Raw genomic sequence first — 17,242 nt, 5'->3', positions numbered from 1 at the left:
AGGAGCTTCACCCAGGTCTCCCACATTGGTACAAGGGCCCAAGCACTTGGGCCATCATTGGCTGCTCTCCCAGGCACATTAGCAGGGAGCCGGATTGGAAGTGGTGCAGCAAGGACTTGAACAGGCACCCATATGGAAGCTGGTGCTGCAGACAGTGGCTTAACGCTCTGTGTCACAGTGCCAAAAGTGCCCTTTTTAGGACCAGTCTGTGCTCAAAGTCAGTTTCCAGGTAGTGTGATTTTAAGTACCAACGGCTATTTTAGAGGTTTGCTACCCAAAGCCTGCTTCAGGCTGGTTTTGGAGGAAGAGAAGTACTTTGGAAATAGAGTTTCCCTTAAACTTAGCGCAGTTTTGCTCTATTTGCCTTTGGAAAAGCCCAAGTTTAAGAAAAAAAAAAGCCAATAAAAGTGTTGCCCATATGCAGATAACAGACTGAGGACTCTCCTGTTTCACTTAAGATTTCTGTGTTCAGCTCACTGCCCTTGCTCTGAACTCAATGGCTGCTGTGCATGGACCCCTTAGAGGCAATGGGCTCCCAGGGCCGGGGCCACATCCTGGATCTCACCACCAGCAGGGCGTGTGCCTCCTTCCAAGGGTGCATCAGCATGTGGGCTACTGTTTGTCAGTCATTATTTTTAATTGTTTCAGGTTTGAAGGACAGAAACAATTGCCTTTGGGATTCTTTTCACCATAACTGGTAGACCAGAGGCAGAGTAAGATTTCCTGCAGAGGAAAGGGTATTTCTTTTCCTTCTGCTTGCAGTCCAAGTAGCTTTATTCTGACGTCATCTCTTTGGTCAGATTTTGCTGGAAGTAGTAATGCTATCATGCACCAATCTAACAGAACCTTGACTGCCTTTCTCCTGATGCCATGTTCTCAGCCTGTTGCCTGCTTGGCCAACAAAGCAGGCGACCACTTGCTAACATGTTCTGGCACTGCCTACCAAAGATGACCAAACTTGCAGCCTTAGTCTCCAAGTCCTTAGTGCCCAAAGCCCCATTTCCTCCACAAAAGTCCAGGCACATTGTAGGTTTACTCAAAGCATCTCATTTTTAGACATCAAATTCTGTTTTCAGTTTGATAGTACATTCAGCCCTAAATCATAGAAAATTGAAAAACAATAGCCTAAACATACTACTGATTCCGCTTTCCATATAAAATGAGAAGCCTAGATTCACATGATATGGAACTCAGGATAGAGCTCCACTATTGTGCTGGGGGGGTGCTCCACTTTCAGCATTAAACCCACATTCTGGAGGAAAAAGAGTCAAAATAGTACATGCAGGACAGATGAAGTCCCTTTTTAAGGAACTTTACTGGATGTCTTTTGAAATAATGGTAATAACCACAATGAATAATAACAATAGTAAATTCTGGTAAAATGGATTCAGAAGATAGCTACACAAATGAAAATCGGATAAAGCCACACTTCAGATACATTCAGTTCAGATTTTTCTGTGAGTATAATTATCTTTTTACTATAACTGGAATCATTTCCAGAGAAACTGTGCATTCAGTTGTCAAGGGCAACACTAATGTCAAGTTTTGGACTTTGGTAACCACTGGGGAACTTTTGCAAGAAGGGTTATAAAAAGTCACAATAATCTATTGATGATTGGATAAGAAACCTGCCTCAACTGTACAGTCTTTGGAGCAATCGCTGCATTTTATAAATTCCAAAGAACTTCCCAGCTGGGATGCAATAATTTCATTTTCTCTAAAATATCAACGTAATCACATAAAAGGGAAAATGGCCCCAGGAGAAGTCCTCTTACTATTAGCAGTAACCTATGAAACTTTTCTCAGAAGGGAGAGTTAATCATGTCATTGGAAAAGGCCCTAAGAAGTTGTTTATGCCATCTTGGATAGATAAATGAGTATCCTAACCTTAAAAATATATCCAAGGAAGGTTTAAATTCTTCTTTTGCCGGCTTAATTATTATGGGCAGTGCCTTGAAGCATTGCTAAAAAGCATGGATGATGGTCCTGTCAAGAGGTATTTACTGAGTGTCTATGCTTGTCACAAGGTAAGAGAAACAAATAGGAGAGATGGTTTATGATGGCCAAGAGATTACAACCTTATTGAGAGATACAATATGGAGGAGGGAAAATGTGCTATGATATGAAATGATCTAAAAGGATTCCTGAAGGAAAGGACATGGTTGGGCTTTGATTCTCATAATTTGCAGAATGAATCCCAAGATAGAGAACATGCCCATGAACATGATTTCTATCAAATTCTCTTCCTCTATCCCATTCCTGATACCACTCTTACAACCTTCATGCCTTTTAATTCTGTTTTACCAGGGTTCATGCTTTCATTATTTTCTACCTAAGTTAATACGGTAGATCTTGAATTTGCCTCCACACCTGTGATTTCAGTCACTGAAGTCCTCAGCAATCTATACCGAGCACTGCAAAAGAGAGAGATCTTTAATATATATCAAAGGACTTTTTCCATGTCTGGGAATAGTGAGTAATGGGAAGCTCTCACCTTCAATACAAAATGAAAGGCACTGCTGGAAAACTTGGTAATTGAAAAAACTAATGTTTTAATGAAATATTTTTTAAAAATAAAAAAATGCAAAAATGTTATGTAAACAAAAAGTCAAAAGTTTAAATAAAAATAGGATGTGATAGTGCCATGCTAAGCCATATTGGAGCCTGAGAGAAAACTAAAAATATGTGCCCTCAATGTGTTTCTAGAAATGATTGTTTTCCAGAACATCAAAATCACTGAAAAAATAGAATGGCAAATGTCCTAACAGCACTCTGGCCTCATAATCAGCCCTTAAGGCATGCAGATCCGGCTGAAATGCCCATGAGAGTATTTCAGGCATGGAAAGCCAAGACACTCTGGGGGAAAAAAAAAAAACCTAAATGAAAGATCTCCACGAGTGAGATCACAGTGGAAAGAATGGGTCATCAAAGAAGGAGGTACCTTTCTCTGAAGGGAGGAGAGAACTTCCACTTTGACCATGGCCTTGTATAAAAATGATCAGAGTGAACTCAGGGGGCTTCCATAGCCTTGGCAGCTCATGACAAGAGCCTAGGGTGATTACTGATGCCATAAACAAGAGTGTCAATTTGTTAAGTCAACAACAGGAGTCACTGTGCACTTACTCCTCATGTAGGGTCTTTGTCCTTAGTGTGCTGTACATTGAGATTTAATGCTATAACTAGTACTCAAACAGTATTTTTCACTTTATGTTTCTGTGTGGGAGCAAACTGTTGAAATCTTTACTTAATGTATGCTAAACTGATCTTCTGTATATAAAGAGAATCAAAAATGAATCTTGATATGAATGGAAGGGGAGAGGGAGTGGATAAGGGGAGGGTTGCGGGTGGAAGGGACGTTATGGGGGGGAAGCCATTGTAATCAATATTCTGTACTTTGGAAATTTATATTCATTAAATAAAAGTTTTAAAAAAGTTGAAAATTAGATATATTAAAACTTATAACATTGAGATCAAATACTTTGTTTATGCCAAAAATAGTTTTGCCTTCTTGGCTTCAATGATTAATAAATTTATAGATTTAGAAATATACTTAAAATGTTTAACTTATTTTCATTTTCTATTTGAGAGACACACAGAGATAGACAGACAGATCAGCCATCTGGTGGTCCACTCTCTAAATGCCCTCTACAGCCATGGCTGGGTCAGGCCAAATATAGGAACTCAAATCTCTATCTGAGTCTCCCATGTGAGTAGCAGGAACCCAAGTACTTCATCCATCATCTGCTGTCTTTTGGGATGTACATTGTCAGGTACCTAAATCACAGGTGAGCAGTGAAGACTCTAAACAGACACTCTGATAAGGGGTTTGGACGTTGAAAGCGGGTACATAAGCTGCTGCACCAAGCACCTGCCCCAATTCAGTACTATTTGTTTAAAATATATTTCTTGCCAGCACTGCGGCTCACTAGGCTAATCCTCCACCTGCAGCGCCAGCACCCCAGGTTCTAGTCCTGGTTGGGGCACTGGTTCTGTCCCGGTTGCTCCTCTTCCAGTCCAGCTCCCTGCTGTGGCCCAAGTGTTTGGGCCCTGCACCCGCATGGGAGACCAGGAGGAAGCACCTGGCTCCTGGCTTCAGATCAGCATAGCTCCGGCCATAGCAGCATTTGGGGGGTGAACCAATGGAAGGAAGACTTTTCTTTCTCTCTCTCTCTCTCTCTCACTGTCTAACTCTGCCTGTCAAAAAAATAAATAAATAAAAAATAAAATGTATTTCTTGCCTTGATGACTTGGCAAAAATTTAATGCAATCTCTACTAAAATGTTTGACACAGACAAAAATATATTAAATTCCACAATATTGTAAAAAAGATAGCAGCATTAGAATGGACACGTTTGATTAAATGTATCCACATTATGACATAAGTTAACTAGATGAACATGACTTAGCTCATATATATGTTACATTTAATTTGGAATGTGAGTGCATTTTTTAAAGATTTGTTTATTTATTTGAAAGGCAAAGTTAGAAAGAGAGAGAGAGACATCTTGCATCCACTAGTTCCCTCCCCAAATAGCTGCAATGGCCAGAGCCTGATCAGCCAGGAGCCAGGATATTTTTCCAGGTCTCCCATGTAGGTGAAAGGTTCAAAAACAGTTGGACCATCTTCCACTGCTTTTCTCAGGCGCACTAATAGGGAGCTGGATCAGAAGTGGAGCAACCAGAATTCAAATTGGGGCCCATGTGTGATGCCGACACTGAGAGCTGAGGCTTACCCTTCTAAGCCACAACACCAGCCCCATGAGTGCATTTTAATAATAAATGGGGGGGTGTCTCAAAAAGCCAGAGTCAATAGAGACCATGAGCTATCAAAGCAGCCTTGTCTGTGCACTCTGCTGCTGATTATCACTGCAACTGACAGGGAAATTCAGAATGGTGGGTCATTGGAAATGACTCCAATAGCATTGATTCTAAGCATCTCAGCCTAAACCCAAAATGAGAATTTAACATGACATTCAATGTTTCCCAATTATTCTATATTTTTGAAGTTTATATTCTGAAAATGAATGTTTCAAAAAATATTTCAATTTTAAAACAAATGTTGCTAACAATAAATATCCACATAGTAAATGTTTCTCCCTGCTGGCTGATTTTATCTATAAGTGCTTATGAAATGTACCCTTTATTTTCACTTGGCATAGAATGGGGAACTGGTTTTGGATATAATGGGATAGCATGTACACCAAGGTTGAACTTGGTCATTGACTATAAGAATGGGCCATAGGGTCAATAACCAATAGTAGACAGTACTTTTAAAAATAATTTTATTTTAAAACTTTACTTGCTTTATTTATTTGAAAGGTAAAATAACAGAGAAAGGGAGCGGTAGAGCGGGGGGAAGGAAGGGAGATAGATGGATTGATTGATTTTCCATTTGTGTATTTACTCCCCAAATGCCCACAATAACTAGAACTGAGCCAGGCCAAAGCCAGGAGCCAGGAAATCCATCCAGGTCCCCATGATGGGAAATCAAGCACTTCAGCTTTGAGCCACTGCCTCCCAGCACATCAGCAGGAAGCTGGATCAGAAAGTGGAGGTGGGCCTCAATCCCAGGCATTCCGGCATGGGATGTAGGCAACCTCAGCTTAGTCCACTGCACCACAACCCCAAACCCAATAGTCACTTCTTCAAACTATCTTACAGTGTAATACCCACAAATTGCTACTTCTGTGCCATTTTTAAAAGCCTATTCTTTAGAACCCCATATTTAACTACATAAAGTACCGATTTCCATGACACTACTAATTGGTAGTAATTGCATGACAACTCTAATTGGTTTCTCACTATGCAATAGCACCTATAGGTGATATGGTAGTAGTGTGAGCACCAGTGACTCTTCGGTTAAGACCTGGGTCCTGTTGGTAGTACCTTAACAGGTGTGACAATTAGCTGGAGCATGCCAAAGGTGCACTGTGCTAGAAATCCATTGTGGTGAGCCAAAGTTGGGAGTAACTAAAGGCACATCTGGAAATGACTGCTCAGACATCGTGTTCCAGATGAACGAATTCTCTTAAAGCAACTCTGTTTGACCAACTAGGGAAATAGAAATTTAATTCAAAAATGAGGGAGAAAATGTGCTTTGCTGTTATTCCTGTTTTGGAGTAGATTCAAGGAGGGTTGACTCTGGAAAGAATGTAATTTGATGTCTGAACTGTTTAATTCTGGTTTTCTTTGCTGAGTCAACTGAGCCAAATTAATCCTAAGCATTAAATGATTGGAGCTATGGTTTGGATTTGATTTCTTCCCTAAGGGTTCAGCTGTTGCAAGCTTGGCACCCAGGGTGGCAATATTAAGAGGTATGAGACCTTTTAAAGGAGGGGGCCTACTGGGAGGTCATTAGGTCAGGGTTAGGGGGACATTATCTTTGCAAGGCATTCACTTTGTTTTTATGAGCCCCTGGTTCTCATGAGGCAGTTATTATAGAGAACAAAACTACCCCCCATCTCTGTGTTCCTGTCTCAGCGTATGAACACTCCTCTGGCCCCTGCTCCCCTAGTGATGCCATCAACCATGATGTGGAGCAGCCAGGGGGTCCTCCAAGCTAGTACTATGCTGTTTGACTATTAGTTTCTAAAACTGTAAGCTAATCAAAGCTATTTTCTTTATACAGTGCCCAGCCTCTGGTGTTTTTCTAATCGATATGGAAAACTGACCACTACAATTGGACGCACTCATTTGTCTGGTTTATGCTGTGCTGTCCCACAAGAAGCTTACATCTTCCCGAGATGCCTCCGAAGGGCTGTTTGTCAGAGAATCTGCATAGCCACAGTCCCCCGTGTTCTTCTAGACATTTGCTGTCTTTTTCTCCCTCTTACAGACCAGTTATTTCCCAAGAGTGAGATGGTTTTGAGGTGCTGAAGCTTTCACTAGAGGTTAATATTTTGTGGCTATGGTCAAAGGATTTTTTTTTCCCCATCTGGGTTCCAATGTACTCTTGGCCATTTCATCTATTTCTTAATTCCAGTTCTGAAAAGGCCAAGTAGAACTGTTAACGCTCATATGCAACAAAAACATCTGTTACAGGCAGTTGCTGACTGACTGGTAATGTTCATCTTCCCTGCCAGATCTAAATTGGACCTGGGAGAATTTCCACATTTGCTGGTAAACTATTAAAGGCTCCATATTGGGGCATTTTCCTGAGAGAAGAAACAGCTCACATAGCTCTTCTTAACGCCTATGAGTAAATTGCCCTCAAGTGGTAAACTGTGACTTCTTGTGGGAGGGAAAAGAGCATTTCACAGATTGGAATCTCTCTTGCTCTAGCTAACAAGCTAATTCTTTTTCCCACTGTTGAATCTAGCAACGATATACACCTGTGTCCACATAGTCTGCCTCCCCTCATTAGAATGGGCAAACCCAATCCATCCGCACCACTTGGACACAGAATCCACGCCTTGCTCTTCTGCTTGCAGACTGCGTCCACAGTCCTTTCTTCTCCATCAAATTTTCCCCCTTTCCTGAATCCTTCACGTTAGAATACATTGAATCTGTAATGTCTCTGAGTTAAAAACCTTGATTTCATATCCCCTGTAATCATGTACGATTCTTTTGTTCCCCTTTTATTGTGAAATCTCTAAAAAACATTATCTATACTTCCTGTTTTCTTCACCTTTTGTTCTAGCCTCAGTCCACACAAATCAGATTGCTGTCAGCATAACTCCTCTGAAACTGTTTTATCAAGGTCTCCGATGGCTACAGTGACCATATGTTCTCGTTTGCCCAGGACTGTTCCAGTTTACATTGTCTTGGAAAAATATAAATAACTTATTCACTTTTAAAAAATTGTGGATGGAATTATAAATTACATGGACAATAAATCATCCAGCCAATGACCGCCATCTTGCGAATTTTAGCGGTCACTTCTCCCTTAGCTTTCTCAGTTTCCTTCCAGGGCTTCTCCATGACCTTGAACGGGAGGTGCACTGCCAGCTTCTGCCTCAGCTCTCTCCTTTCTTCTCTCCCCACATTCTCTCTGGACTTGGACTAGGCTGGTCTCATGGCTTTCAATACTGTAAATATTATGATAATTCACAAATTTATGCCTCCATCTCCGACCTGGTCCCTGAACTCTAAACTCACCTTTCTGGTCTATGTTCCACTTGTGTGTCCAACAGGCATCTCAACTTCGACATGTGCCAGTTAGACACACAAGTGAGTTCCTCTCCATGCTTTCCCTATTGGTCCCCAGGGCTCCACTCTCTTGAATTGGCATCACCATCCTCTCAGCGGCTGAGGTCAAACACCTTGCTTCATCCTGGTATTTTTCTCTGTTCGTCACAACCCGTATCCTAACCTGTAATCACCCTCGTGACTTCTCTCCATCTTCCCCTCTCCATAGATCGAGTCACCCTCTGTCCTCACCAGGACTCTCAGTAGTTCTCCTGCTTCTACTCCTGGCCCTCTGCAGAGCAGCCACAGTGATAATTCCCAATAGGGTGGCCGGTTGTTACTCTATAGATCAAAGCCTATACTGGTTTCTCATGTAACAGTGAGAATACAGACTTCAGCCCATTGCCTAGAAAGCCCTGGTTTCCTCCATGTCTTTGAACTCTTCTCTAATCAGTCTTTGCCTTGCTCTCTCTTGTCTGTTCCTCCACAATGGCCTTTAAGCTGCAACTCAAACATTCCAAACTTCTTCCGCCTTTGAACTTGCAGTTTTCCTCCACCTTAGAAATAATTCTGAGGGCTGGCGTTGTGGTGTGGCGGGTAAAGCCTCTGCCTGAAGTGCCCTCATCCCATATGGGTGCTGGTTCCAGTCCTAGCTGCTCCACTTAAATCCAGCTTCCTGCTAACAGCCTGGAAAGCAGTGCAGGATGGCCTAAGTGCTTGGGCCCCTGCACCCATGTGGGAGACCTGGAATGAAGCTTTTGGTTCCTGGCTTCAGTCTGGCCCAGCCCTGGCCCTTGTAGCCATTTGGAGAGTGAACCAGTGGATGTAAGATCTCTCTCTAGCTCTGCCTTTCAAATAAACCTTAGGAAAAAAAAAAAAAAGAAAGAAAGGATTCTGCTGTATTTCCTAATGAATTCTCTCTTACTTCATTCAAATCTAACCCACATAGCTAATATAGTACTATCATCACTCTCTATCCCCTTGTAGACATTAATTTTTCTTTCTAGCACTTATCATTCCCCCCAACAATATTTTACTTGGATAGGCTTATTTTCTGCCCTCTGTAGAAGGGAGGTGGTAGTTTGATCCAGTGCTTAAGAACCAGCTTGGGATGCCTGCATCCCAGGTGCCTTAGTTCAGGTGCCACATCCTTGGCTTCTGATCCAGTTTCCCTGCTAATGTGTACCCTGAGGCAGCAGGTAATGTCTCAGGTACTTGGGTCCCTGGACCCAGTAAGAATCCTGGCTTGAGTTCCCGACTCCCACCTTTGGCCTAGCCCAGCCCCAGCTATTGTGGGCATTTGATGAGTGAACCAGTAGATGGGAACTTCCTCACTCTCTGTGCTTCTCAAATTATAAAAAAAAATAGAACAAGATATTGTCTGTATTGGTCACCCCTGTATTCATAGTTCCTATTTTAGTATCACAAAAATTAGAAGCTCAGTAAATATTTGTTGAATGAATGACTGAATCACCATTTTCACTTTAGTAAATTCAGAAATCTGAGTGCTTTGCATTTCGTCAGGTATCTTCTGCTCTCGGGTATTTGTGGAATATTTGTTCCATTATTTGCAATTCTTCTTTTATCTAATTGAGTGATTCTCTGTATCCTGTAACCTCCCAGGAAGCAATGATTGAAGGAGCTAATTAATCTAATTTAGCCAAAGAGCCGCCCAGCAGGGTGACTGACTTTCTTATGTCCATTTTAGCCAGGCATATATTCCCATGGTAATGGTAAAGAAAACAGTGGATTTCCCAGATCTCTTTCTTGCTGGTTGCTTACCTAATCTCCACATAAATCTGGATTTGGTTTCTCATGGCACTGTATGTCTATCCTTAGGTTGAATATTGGAGTGGGATTAAATAGAGTGAGAAAAATACATAAAAGTGGCCTTCAACAAATTCATGGAAAATGTTTTTTATGAAAAAGGTATGTATGGCCAGGGAGTGCAGTGGAGGATGGCCCAAGTCCTTGGGCCCTGCACCCCATGGGAGACCAGGATAAGTACCTGGCTCATGCCATCGGATCAGCGCAGTGCGCCGGCCACAGTGCGCCGGCCGTGGTGGCCATTGGAGGGTGAGCCAACGGCAAAAGGAAGACCTTTCTCTCTGTCTCTCTCTCGCTGTCCACTCTGCCTGTCAAAAAAGAAAGAAAGAAAGAAAGAAAGAAAGAAAGAAAGAAAGAAAGAAAGAAAGAAAGAAAGAAAGAAAGAAAGAGAGAGAGAGAAAGAGAGAGAGAAAGAAAGAAAGAAAGAAAGAAAGAAAGAAAGAAAGAAAGAAAGAAAGAAAGAAAAAGGTATGTGTGGGCTCAAATTCTATGCACCAAAATAAACTCATATTAACTTGTTAGAACATGCACGAGCAGGATCTAGTTGGAAGTACTAAGAGGGAGAAGACGTTAGTGTGGAAAGAGTCTGTTTCAGAGCAGCATGAATTCTGCTAAAACTGAAACAAGAACAAATATCAAATTGATGATGAAGCTCGAGTGGAAGACTGGTGCAATCACTGATGCTTAAAAAGGAAGGGTTTTGAGTACAATGCTGCCTCCGGAATCAGAAGTTTACAAATGGACAACTCAGTCTAAGAGACAAGATGATGTTGAAGATGTAGGCTGCAGCAGTAGGCCAGTCACATTAATTTGTGAAAAAAAATTAATGTTGATCATGCCCAGATGGAAGAAGGAATGATGATCCTTTTGACTAGCAGCAGAAACAAGAGTCAAAATCATAGGTATCTCAATGGTTCAGTTTACACAAATATGAAAAAATTCAAATGCAGCAAATTTTCTGCTCAGTGGGTATCAAAACTACATTTATACCAGCTGCAGATAAGAATAGTGCTTTGAATGGAAATGTTCAACTAGCGGGATCAAGATCCTGAAGCATTCCCTGAAAGAAATGTATCTTGAGATAAAACACAGCTTTATACTACAATCCTGAAGATAAGGGTAATCAAACCATTGGCAACCAACAGGCAGAAGTGGTCCAGTCAAAGCAAAAGTAAATTGGCCAAGATAAAGGTTGTGATAATAGTTTTTTGCTTATTGTCATTCTGGAGAGCAATAGAGCAGTATTATCTGCTATTATTAGAGTTTTTCTAAATTTTATTTATTTATTTGAAAGGCAGAGTAACAGGGAGACCACAGAGATCTTCTATCTTCTGGTTCACTCTCCAACTGCTCACAATAGCCAGGGCTGGGTCAGTCCAAAGTCAGGAGCCAGGAACTCCATCTGGGTCTCCCACATGGGTGGTAGGAACCCAAATATTTGGACTATCATCTGCCCTCCTAGGCCCATTAGCAGGAAACTGGGTCAGAAGCAGAGTGACTAGAATTCGAACGAGGCACTGTAATATGGGTTGTGGACATCCCAGGTGGTGACTTAACCCGGAGCAGCACAATACCCATCAGTAGCAGAAAAGTTCCTAGGAGAGTTTCACCAAGGCGTCTCACCACAACAGTGTTCCTGCTCATTTCTCTGCTCAAACAAGGGTGCTTTTGTGAGAGTTCCAGTGGGAAATCCTGGGTGTCCCTCCTGCTGTCCTGATTTCACTCCTGACTCCTTTTGATTTCATAATCTTAACAACATGATCAGATTCCAGGCTCCTCAGTTATTTTGGGATGGACTACATGGCTGGTGTCCTTGCTTATAAAAGTGTCTTGAATTTGATGGAGCTTATGATGAGAAAGTTTATGTTTTTACTTTTATCACAGTAAAAAAAAAACAAGCTTTGAGTTAGAATATTTATTTTATATATCAATAGGGAATTATCTGAAATACAATTTAAGAAAGCAATCCTATTTCCAAGAGCTCAAAAAAAAAGGAATAAAGTTAGCTAAAGCAGTGAAACATTTCTACAACCAAAACTGTAAATTATTGATGAAAGAAGATGAAGAGAACATGAAGAAATGGAAAGACATCCATGTTCATGGATTTGAAGACTCAATATTGTTAAAATGTCCATATTACCCAAAGTGATATATAGATTCAGTGTAATGTGTGTCAAAATACAAATTACATTTTTCATATAACTAGAAAAACAATACTAAAATTTGGATGTAACCACTAAAGACCCAAAAAAGCCAAAGCAATTTTGAGTAAAAATAACAAAGCAGGAGGTATTACAATGTGTGATTTTAAAGTATATTACTGGGGCCAGGGCTGTGGTGTACCAGGTAAAGCTGCCACCTGCAGTGCCGGCATCCCATACGGGCGCTGCTTCGAGACCCGGCTGCTCCACTTCTGAACCAGCTCTCTGCTATGGCCTGGGAAAGCAGTAGAAGATGGCCCAAGTCCTTGGGCGTGGAGACCCATGCTTCATGGGAAACCTGGAAGAAGCTCCTGGCTCCTGGCTTTGGATTGGCTCAGCTCCAGCCATTAAAGCCTATTGGTAGGCCGGCGCCGCGGCTCACTAGGCTAATCCTCCGCCTAGCGGCGCCGGCACACCGGGTTCTAGTCCCGGTCGGGGCGCCGGAGTCTGTCCCGGTTGCCCCTCTTCCAGGCCAGCCCTCTGCTGTGGCCAGGGAGTGCAGTGGAGGATGGCCCAGGTGCTTGGGCCCTGCGCCCCATGGGAGACCAGGAAAAGCACCTGGCTCCTGGCTCCTGCCATCGGATCAGCGCGGTGCGCCGGCCGCAGCGCGCCGGCCGCGGCGGCCATTGGAGGGTGAACCAACGGCAAAAGGAAGACCTTTCTCTCTGTCTCTCTCTCTCTCACTGTCCACTCTGCCTGTCACAAAAAAAAAAAAAAAAAAAAAAAAAAGCCTATTGGTGAGTGAACCAGTGGATGGAAGACCTCTCTCTCTCTCTCTCTCTCTCTCTCTCTGCCTCTCCTCTCTCTGTGTAACTCTGACTTTCAAATAAATAAATCTTGTAAAAAAATTAAAATATATTACAAAGATGGAGTAATTAAAATAACATGTTATTGGTACAAATCAGATATATAGACCAATGGAAGAGAATAGAGACCAGAGCAGTAAACTGAAGTATCTATAACCAGTCGATCTTTGAAAAAGGTGCTAAGAACATGCATTGGTAAAAGGACAGTCTTCTCAGTAAATGATCCTTGTAAAATTGGATATCCACATGCAGAAGAATGAAATTAGAACATTATCCCTCACCAGATTTAAAAAAAAACATTCAAAATAAATTAAATAGATAAATATAAGAGCTAAAATTTTGAAACCTCTAGAATAATACAAACGGGAGGTGCTTTAGGATGTTGGCATGGGCAAGAGTTTTTTGGATCAGATGCCAAACACACAGAAATGAAAAAAAAATAGACAAATAGTCTTTCTTTTTTTCCCCCAGAAATACTTTATTTAAGAAATATAAACTTCATGCATTTCATAAATACAACTTAAGGAACATAGTGATTCTTCCCACCATAACTACCCTCCCACCCATACTCCCACCCTTCTTCCTCCTCTGTCTCCTATTCCCATCTTATTTTTTACTAAGATCTTTTTTCAATTAAATTTATACACATATGATTAACTCTATACTAAGTAACGAGTTCAACAAAAAGGCTGTTCCTCAACAGTTGAGACAGGGCTGTTCAAAGTCATTGTATCTCGAAGTGTCAATTTCGTTTCTTTTTAAAATTTATTTATTTACTTGAAAGTCAAAGTTACACACACAGAGAGAGAGAGGGGTGTCTTTCATCTGCTGGTTCACTCCCAAGTTGGTTGCATTGGCCAGAGCTGTGCCAATCTGAAGCCAGAAGCTAGAGCCTCTTCTGGGTCTCTCACATGGGTGCAGGGGCCCAAGCACTTGGGCCATCTTCTACTGCTTTCCCAGGCCACAGCAGAGTTGGATCAGAAGAGGAGCAGCAGGGGCTTGAACCGGTGCCAATGTGGGATCCCAGCACTGCAGGCGGCGGCTTTACCTGCTATGCCACAACACCAGCCCCATCACTTTTATAAATTACCTTTTAGGTGCTCTATTTGTTATCATAGATCAGGTAGAACATATTATATTTGTCCTCTTGGAATTGGCTTATTTCACTAAGTATGATGTTTTCCAGTTTCATCCCTTTTGTTTTAAACGACAGTATTTCATTTTTTTAACCACTGTATTCTATGGTGTATATATCCCATAATTTCTTTACCCAGTCTTCAGTTGATGGACATTTGGGTTAATGCCATATCTTAGCTATTGTGAATTGAGCTGTGATAAACATGGGGGTGCAGATAACTCTTTTATTTACTGATTTCATTTCCCTTGGGTAATTTCCCAGGAGTGGGATGGCTGGGTCATATGGTAGGTCTATACTATATTTCTGAGGTATCTCCATATTGTCTTCCACAGTGACTATACCAGTTTACATTCCCACCAACAGTGGATTAGGGTACCTTTTTCCCCACACTCTTGCCAACATTTGTTGTTTGTTGATTTATGTATGAAAGCCATGCTAATGGGAGTGAGATAAAACCTCATTGTGGTTTTGATTTGCATTCCTCTGATGGCTAGTGATCCTTAACATTTTTTCAAGTGTCTATTGGCAATTTGGATTTCCTCTTTTGAAAAATGCCTGAGTCCTTTTCCCATTTCTTAACTGGTTTGTTTGCTGTGTTGTTGTGGAGTTTCTTGATCTCTATATATTCTGATCATTAATCCTTTATCAGTTGCATAGTTTGCAAATGATTTCTCTCATTCTGTCAGTTGCCTCTTCACTTCGCTGAATTTTTTTTTTTTTGCAGTGCAGAAGCTTCTCAATTTGATGTAATCCCATTTGTTAATTTTGGCATTGCCTGCCTGTGCTTCTGGCGCCTTTTCCAAGAAGTCTTTGCCTGTGCCAATATCTTGCAGGATTACCCCAGTAATAATTTGATGGTATCAGATCATAGATTTAAGTCATTAATCCATTTTGAGTGGATTTTTGTGTAAGGTGTAAGATAGACAGACAAATGGTATTTCATCAGACTAAAGAGCCTCTGCTAAAAAAGGAGAAAATCAACAGAAGAAAGAGATTACCTTCAGAATGGGGGAAAATACTTATCTTACATATCTGACAAGAGGATAATAACCAGAATATACAAATAACCCACCAGCAAAAGAAAAAATAATCAGATTATAAATGGGCAGTAGATCTAAAGAGACATTTCTCAAAGGAAGCTATACAAATTGCCAGTGGGTACATAAAAAATGCTCAACATCACTAATCATCAGGGAAATGCAAATCAAAACCATGATGAGGTATCACCTCACCCTGGTTAAAATGAATATTATCAAAAAGGCAAAAAATAGATGCTGTCAGAGATTTGCAGAAATGATAAATTTTGCATATTGGTGGTAGGAATATAAATCAGTACAGCTATTGTGGAAAACTGTATGGAGATTCCTCAGAAAACTAAAAGTACAACTACTATGTGATCAGGCAACTCCACAACTGGGTATATATCTGAAGGATATGAAATCTGTTATGGAAACATTTGTACCTCCCATGTTTGCTGCCATACTTTTCATAGTAGCCAGGAAATGGAAAGAACCAAAGTTTCCATCCACTGATGAGTGGAAAAAGAAAACATGCTACATACACAGAATGGAACACAACTCAGCCGTAGAAGATGACATCTTGTCTTCTACAACAACACACGTGCTAGAGGGCATTATGATAAGTGAGAGAAGCCAAACACAAAAAAGGCCAAGACCTCACTCCTATGTGGAGTCTAAAAAAAGAGGTGATCCTATAGAAGTTAAAATTAGAGGTAGCTACCAGAGACTGGGGAGTGGGGATAGAAAAGTTTCATTAGCAGATACCAACTTACAGGTAAAGAAGAGCAAGAAGTCCTGGCATTCTACTACATAGTAGGAGCACTGGAGATAAAGCATAGCATTTTTAATGTTTTCACCATAAAGAAATGTTAAATGAGGAAATAGGTAAATGTATTCTGATCAGACATTATATAGTGGGTATATATACATATGTGTGTGTGAGTATGTGTGTTTGTGTATCAAAATATCAAATGGTATTCCATAAACATGTACATTTTTGTGTTACAAATTTTCAATCAAAATTTAATAAATGGCAGCATAATTTACAAAGATGTAATTTTAAAAGATTTTTTTTTGAAAGGCAGAATGACAGAGAGGGAGAGATAGAGAGAGAGAGGATCTTCTGTCTGCTGGTTCACTCCCTAACTGGCTGCAATAGCTAAGGCTGGACCAGGCCAAAGGTAGGAGATAGGAACTCCATCCAGGTCTCCCACATGGGTGCAGGGGCCCAAGCACTTGGGCCATCTTCCACTGCCTTCCCAGTTTTGTTAGCAGAGAGCTGGCTCAAAAGTGGAATAGCAGGGACTCAAACCAGCTCTCAGACATGAGATGCCAGCATTGCATGCAGTGGCTTCACCCTCTGAGTCACAACACCAGCCCCAGTGATGGTGAAGGTGAAAGTTTTGTAATAACATGTTACAAATCTGAGTATAGTTTGGTAAAATAGTTGCTGATAAATTCTCATGTGCAGTCATTGAAAACATATTCTAATGCCTACACAATGATAAAGGAAAATGATCTTCTTATTATGATTCAAGGTTTATAAACATCTTGTATATGTCTGTGTGTCTGGAAAGAAAGACACCAAGATGTCAACAAAAGTTGCATCAAATGATAATTCTAAAAGATCACTTTTATTCTACTTTATTTTCTATCATAGATATCTTGTGGGGCCAGCACTGTGTGCAGTAGGTTAATCCTCTGCCTGTGGTGCCAGCATCCCATATGGGCACTGGTTCTAGTTCCGACTGCTCCACTTCCCATCCAGCTCTCTGCGATGGCCTGGGAGAGCAGTGGAAGATGGCCCACGTGCTTGGGCCCCTGCACCCACAGGGGAGACCAGGAAGAAGCTCCTGACTCCTGGCTTCGGATCGATGTAGCTCCAGCTGTTGCAACCATCTGAGGAGTGATCCAATGAAGGAAGACCTTTCTCTCTGTCTCTCCCTCTCATAGTCTGTAACTGTATCTCTCAAATAGATAAATAAAAAATCTTTAAAAAAAAGGTATCTTGTAATTTGTAAATTTTTTATGAGTATGCAATACTCTTAAATAACAAAACTTGGTATAAATTTGCATCTATTTATGTAGCATTTTAGTCAAACATTATGGTTTTTCTGAAACATG

This window comes from Oryctolagus cuniculus, chromosome 1, assembly GCF_051225735.1.
Source record: "Oryctolagus cuniculus isolate XC-2025 breed Fujian yellow rabbit chromosome 1, ASM5122573v1, whole genome shotgun sequence".
NCBI classification, from domain to species: domain Eukaryota; kingdom Metazoa; phylum Chordata; class Mammalia; order Lagomorpha; family Leporidae; genus Oryctolagus; species Oryctolagus cuniculus.
The sequence above is the reverse complement of the archived record's forward strand: the minus strand, read 5'-3'. Positions refer to the sequence as shown.